Source organism: Lycium barbarum, chromosome 6, assembly GCF_019175385.1.
Source record: "Lycium barbarum isolate Lr01 chromosome 6, ASM1917538v2, whole genome shotgun sequence".
NCBI classification, from domain to species: Eukaryota; Viridiplantae; Streptophyta; class Magnoliopsida; order Solanales; family Solanaceae; genus Lycium; species Lycium barbarum.
In genome coordinates, this window is record NC_083342.1 from 25,008,687 (window position 1) to 25,014,044 (window position 5,358).

The 5,358-nt window shown below is 32.9% G+C and overlaps 1 pseudogene; it reads left to right on the top strand.

Annotated features, from left to right (window-relative positions):
- The first annotated feature begins 644 nt into the window (after positions 1–644).
- LOC132643642 (probable 1-acyl-sn-glycerol-3-phosphate acyltransferase 4) lies at positions 645–4,365 on the top strand (annotated as a pseudogene).
- The last annotated feature ends 993 nt before the right edge of the window (positions 4,366–5,358 follow it).

Genomic DNA, 5,358 nt, shown 5'->3' on the forward strand with positions numbered 1-5,358 from the left:
GCATGTGTGTGCGGATTTATGACAAAATCGAGATAATTTGTGATTTACGATTGTGTTTGGTGATTACATGGGTTGAGTTACTCTTATTGATTTCTACTTGTGTGAATTTACCTTATCCTTGTGTTGGCTGATGATGTTTTGGTGTTGGATGATTTATGTTGATAGTTTCTTGAGGTATTGTGCCTATCTTATTGATCTTGTGACCGTACGCATGATACTAATCTTAGTTGGCTTATGATATCTACCGGTACATAGTGTTTGTACTGATACTATCTTGTCGCATTCTTTTGAGTGCAGATTGTGCTCTAGAGACATCTATGAGACCTCATATTTAGGGTGAGACCAATTTCTGCTAGATTCGAGGGTGAGATCTTATCCATGCCAGGCCGCCTGAAGATCTTTCCTATTTTAGAAGTCTATTTCATTCAAACATTTATGCTATCTTTAGACAGTTATTCATTCTTTAGATAGTATATTTGGCATGATTAGACATTTGGAGATTTTATTATCTGTTATATCCTTGAATGTTTTAGAATTGGCTAGGTAATGTGGTAATCATTTGGATGGTTGGTTAAGTAGATGGTTTGCCACTAGGCAATTTGTGTGGGTGTAACTCACGGCTGTTTGGGTCGTGACATATACAAAGCTTGTGAAGGACAAGAAGAGGATGAGGGATAGGAGATATAATTATTTAACGGGTTTTAATAGTTAAATAGGGATTAATTAATTTGAAAATCTATATCTATATCTATATCTATCTATATATAATAGGAGATGCAAAAGAATGGTGGGATGACAAGTGTCATCACCACAAAAATCAAAATTGAAAAATATTAAATAAAAAAAGAAAAAAGAAAAAAGAAAAAAAGAAACTGAACGGATAAAAAACACCCTAGAAAGATAAAAACTGCAAGTTCACTATGAAATAACGCATACACGTTTAGACGCAATTTTTGAAATAGACTTTCCAAAAATTAAGGAACCAGTTTCCCACTTTAACAAAACCTTATGCGAAGAATAGCAGCAGTTTCAGTTTGGTGAATCAGATTCATAAAGAAGTTTCTAGGTTGAGGGAAAAGAATTTATTCATGGTGACGTCTTTGAAGAGATACACTTACACTCACCATTTCTTCATCAACATTTGATTATTACTCCTTCAATTGCTGACGCTAATGAACTCTTCTCCTAATTCTCTACATTTTCCCAAAACTAATATGGGTATTGTAGGTGTCTCCAAAGTGGGGGTGAATTACCCTGCTAATAATTTCTTGGTTAAGCAAAGGGCTGTTAACGGTGGATTTGTGTCTAATGGGCCAGTGGTAGCATTTGAATATCAGTTCAGTTATGCTGAGGATCAGTATCAATTTTAAATGGGTCTGTGCGGATTTACAAGTTATGAACCCAATGAGGTCTCTTCAACGCCAAATTTGTTGAGCAACAACTCATGCTTCTCAGCACACTGTCGTGTCTGCAATAAATGAATGCTTCCTTATCTACGTTACTTTTCTCTAACTTAGATTATCATGTGCAACTGTTGTCTCTGTACGAACAACAGTTATTGTAGTTTTGGAATGAATTCTGAGTAAAACGATGGCAGTTCGTTATTGTAGTTTTGGAATGAATTCTCAGTAAAACGATGGCAGTTATTGTAGTTTTGGAATGAAATGTGAGTAAAATGATGGCAGTTATAAAATATATACTTTCTTGATTACTTCCTTTGATGTTGATAAATAAGATTCCTAACTGTTCTCACCTTCTATATGTTCAGAATAATCTTTTTTTTCCCCATTTAGAATTCAAATAGGTGTTGGACTGCTGAATTTACCCACCATGGTGACAGGTATTTCCTATTAAACTGCTATTTATAGAGATACATGTAATGGATATGCTACGTCTGTTACAAAAATTGCACTCAAAAGTAATCGATATTTGCTTCATGCCCAGTAACACTAACGTCTCTTTTGTTGTATTTTAATATCTTGTTTTTTCTTTGCAGAGGTTGCTTCCCGGGCTGTGATATATTGGATGCAGTTGGAGGTGAAATAAAATTCTCTACAAATTTTTTATTTTATGGTGATTTAGAAGGCTGAAGACAGAGAGATCGATGAGTTGAGGGAACAAGCTGCGAGGCCATTTTGGTTTCGATCGGTATCAATATCAATTATCTTAGTTAGTTGTTATCGTTATATTGTTCACCAAGGTGATTGGTGACTTCTGTCAATCTCATTTTGTTAATTAACAGGACTTTGAATTTATAGGTTCTTATTTAGAAAGAGCTTATTCTTGAGGTCTTATACCTCTTGATATGCTTCCTCTTTTGAAAGCAAACCAAGGCACCCAAACTATCAAGTAACTTGGTTCTTTCTTTCATTGTGTATTTTTTATTGCTACCAATATTGACGATGATACATTAATTGAATCTAGCTATTGTGATTATCAAATCTTTATCTGAAAAAATAATTAGATCAAATAAAATAGTACAAAACAGAGTGTGATATGTTGAATCCTCAAAAAATTTACATTTGTAAATGTGACTAAGAAACTTTGTGATAGTTATATGGCGAATCACTTTTCAATAGCAAATTTGCTTCATAACAGTTTTACTCAAGGTAACAATTCAAAATTATCAGTTTTCAGCATCAATCGCATAAAAATTGCTTCTAAAATTATTTATACTCAAGATAAAACTTGGAAAGGAGGGATTTGGACCTGTTACAAGGTACACGTGTGTGTTTGAAATGCCATACTCCAGCAGAAAAAAATAGCAAATTTCCTGTAGTTTATACTCATTTGCTTATAACTGAAGTAATGTGTGATTCATATATAAGGGGTATTACCAAATGTTTAAGAGGTTGCTATTAATAGTCTTTCCATGAGCTCAGCACAAGGCATAGAAGATTTCAAAATGAGGTAATACTAGATAAACGAATTGCCGAGTCGTCCATCATTTGCAGCTTTTATTTTTATACATCCTATCGAAGAATATTGATGTAACACCATTTGTAATGTCAGGTTTAATACCAATAAGATGCTTCCGGATGTAGCAGCAGTTGATGCATTTATGCAAATGTAATGCGCTGTGGTTGTGAATTAAACCCTTCTGGAAAAGTCATGTTAGATATCTTCTTGGTGGCTGTGGAGAATATACTGGGTATGTCGTTGTTGTTGACGTTGCATTCATCTTCATCTACTGGTAAAATTTTATTTCTAATTTGAGGATCACTATTTCCATGACGTTGCACTGTTTTGTTTAAGTGCAGATATGTGCTTCAGGAATCGTAGTCCTCTATTGCTCTGGCAATAAATCTCCTGTAAGAATAAACTTACTGGTATTGCGTGTAACAAGTTTTAGCAGGCGCAAATCTTATAATTGCCTTGAGTACAGAAGAAAGAAGGATGGAACTCAGTCAGGCTCTTGCCTCTGAGAAGAAATCGAAACATTCCTCTTTAACGCCTTTCACAATTATCAGGGATGTGATATGTTTGGGAATTCTTCTTTCAACTGCATACATTTGCTTAATTTCTCACAAGAAGCAGTTGCACTCTTGCGCTTCTTCAGCACATGCTATAGTAGGAAAGTAGTAGAATTCCTATTTTGTCTATGGCTTGGATTGTGGACATTCTTATTCGAAAAGATTATGATACCAAAGTGAATTTTTGGACAATATGTTCCATCACAAGAACGTGTTTTACTGATGGCCAACCATAGAACAGGGGTTGATTGGATGTACTTGTGGGATCTTGCATTGCGGAAGGGATGCTTGAGCCACATCAAATATCTACTTAAGAAAAGTTTAATGAGATTGCCTGTCTTTGGATGGGGATTTCATGTGCTAGAGTTCATCTCACCGGAAAGAAAATTGGAAGCCGATCAACGTTTACCAATTTTCGGGATCCACTTTGGCTGACTTCTTTCCCTAATGGAACTGATCTCACGTAAGGAATTATAATTCTTTGGATTTTATGAAGTGTCCCGTTTTTGGTTAATTGATTAGTTTTAGTTGAACACTTCACATATTGCTTAGGACTTCATAAACGTTCACCTACTCAGGTTACTGCACTTGGTATCATGTTTTTGGTATTATGTTCTAAAATTGGTTCTTGCCTTTAAATGCAGTGAGCAGAAGTGCAAAAGCAGCCAGGAATTTGCTACCAAGAATGGATTGCCTGTCCTAAAGAATGTACTTCTTGCCTGATTGGAAACTTACTAAGGAGCTCATTGGATGCAGGCGTTCATGATAATATCCATTCTACCTTTTTCACTGCAGGTTAATTTATACTGCTGGTCCATTTTCTTATTTTTTTTAGACTATTTTTCTATTGGGAAAGGATCAACATTCTTTGAAATCTGAAGGAGAAAAAGAAATAGAGTGATGATTATATATATATATATATATATATATATATATATATATATATATATATATATATATATATATATATATATATATATATTATTACATGACTTTAAGTTTACGTGTTTGTTTTCTTATTTAAGAGTTTGAGAAAGGTAAATTTTGATTTTTCTAATTCCAAGTTGTAGTCAATTGCTTATGATTGTTTCTTTTCTTATTCGATGTAATTTAAATATGGAAATATTGTTGTTACTTTGCTATGTAATGTGACACGATGAATAGAGTGCGTTTATTTATAACAGAAAAGGTACAGTCAAACCTCTATATAATTGTCATTCGTTATAACAACATTTCACTATAATTGTCTAATTTTTTCCGGAACCGATTTTTCATGTTATAGTTTTGCTTCTTTATAGTAACATTTTACCTCCAACAGCAGTGACATTCATTATAGCGGTATGTTCTTTGTAAAATTACCTCTCAATAATAGCTATACAATATTGTGTAATAATATTTTGTAATATATATTATGTATAAAAGTAAAATATTATAATATTTATGGCAATCATCAAGGGAAAACTATTGAATTCCTTTTTACTGAAAGCTTGGACAAAAATCTTTGTCAATTCAAGTGTCATATTATCACTAAGAGACTGAAATTTACGAAACAATCTACAATTGTAGAATTCTTACGTCAAACTTGAAATATTTAAGTTTTCAATTGATTTTAATTCATATTTTTTCTTAGATTTTAATTCTTTATCGGTACAATACAATTAGTTATGGATTTATTAGACACTTCAATTTGTAATTAATGAAATATGAAAATCAATTGAGATTTTAAAATTAACAATATTTTGTTTGAAAAATAAATTTTTGTGTACTTTTGTTTATAACAGCTAAATGAGATCCAAACATCAAAAGTCAATATACATCATAACAACACCTCACTATAGCAACCATCAAATTTTCGGACAAACGTTGTCATTATAGAGAGATTAGG